Source organism: Penaeus monodon, chromosome 21, assembly GCF_015228065.2.
Source record: "Penaeus monodon isolate SGIC_2016 chromosome 21, NSTDA_Pmon_1, whole genome shotgun sequence".
Lineage (NCBI taxonomy): Eukaryota > Metazoa > Arthropoda > Malacostraca > Decapoda > Penaeidae > Penaeus > Penaeus monodon.
In genome coordinates this window covers 4,488,052-4,488,382 of record NC_051406.1, presented here as the reverse complement: position 1 = coordinate 4,488,382, position 331 = coordinate 4,488,052, and the positions used below count along the sequence as shown (strand labels likewise).

At 35.6% G+C, this 331-nt stretch overlaps 1 protein-coding gene across 1 annotated transcript in view; it reads right to left on the bottom strand.

Annotated features, from left to right (window-relative positions):
* LOC119586766 (FRAS1-related extracellular matrix protein 2-like) overlaps nucleotides 1–331 on the bottom strand; it is a 24,222-nt gene that overhangs the window by 17,805 nt on the left and 6,086 nt on the right. The gene's annotated exons all lie outside the window — the stretch shown is intronic.

Sequence of the window (331 nt, the reverse complement as noted above, 5' to 3'; positions counted from 1 at the left end):
TCGTGGTGCGCGATCCGATATAAACCATTTTTTTTCTATTTTGTATTTTTAAGGAGTAGATGGATATTAGGAGCAGATGGGTATTAGGGGTAGTGGGTATTAGGTGTTGATGGGTATCAGTGGTAGGGTCGAGAAGATTTGGATATGGTTTTATACATATTACTGCGAGATAATAATGCTAGTTAACGAGGGTTTGTAAATAGATTAAAAATAGTTCTGATAGCTTGATAATGATAAATGTAATAGTGAACACCACTGATACTCAAATTTCACGATAGACAATGGATGTACTATGAGTGATACTGCATTTGCCAATGGGTATAGATGGTTG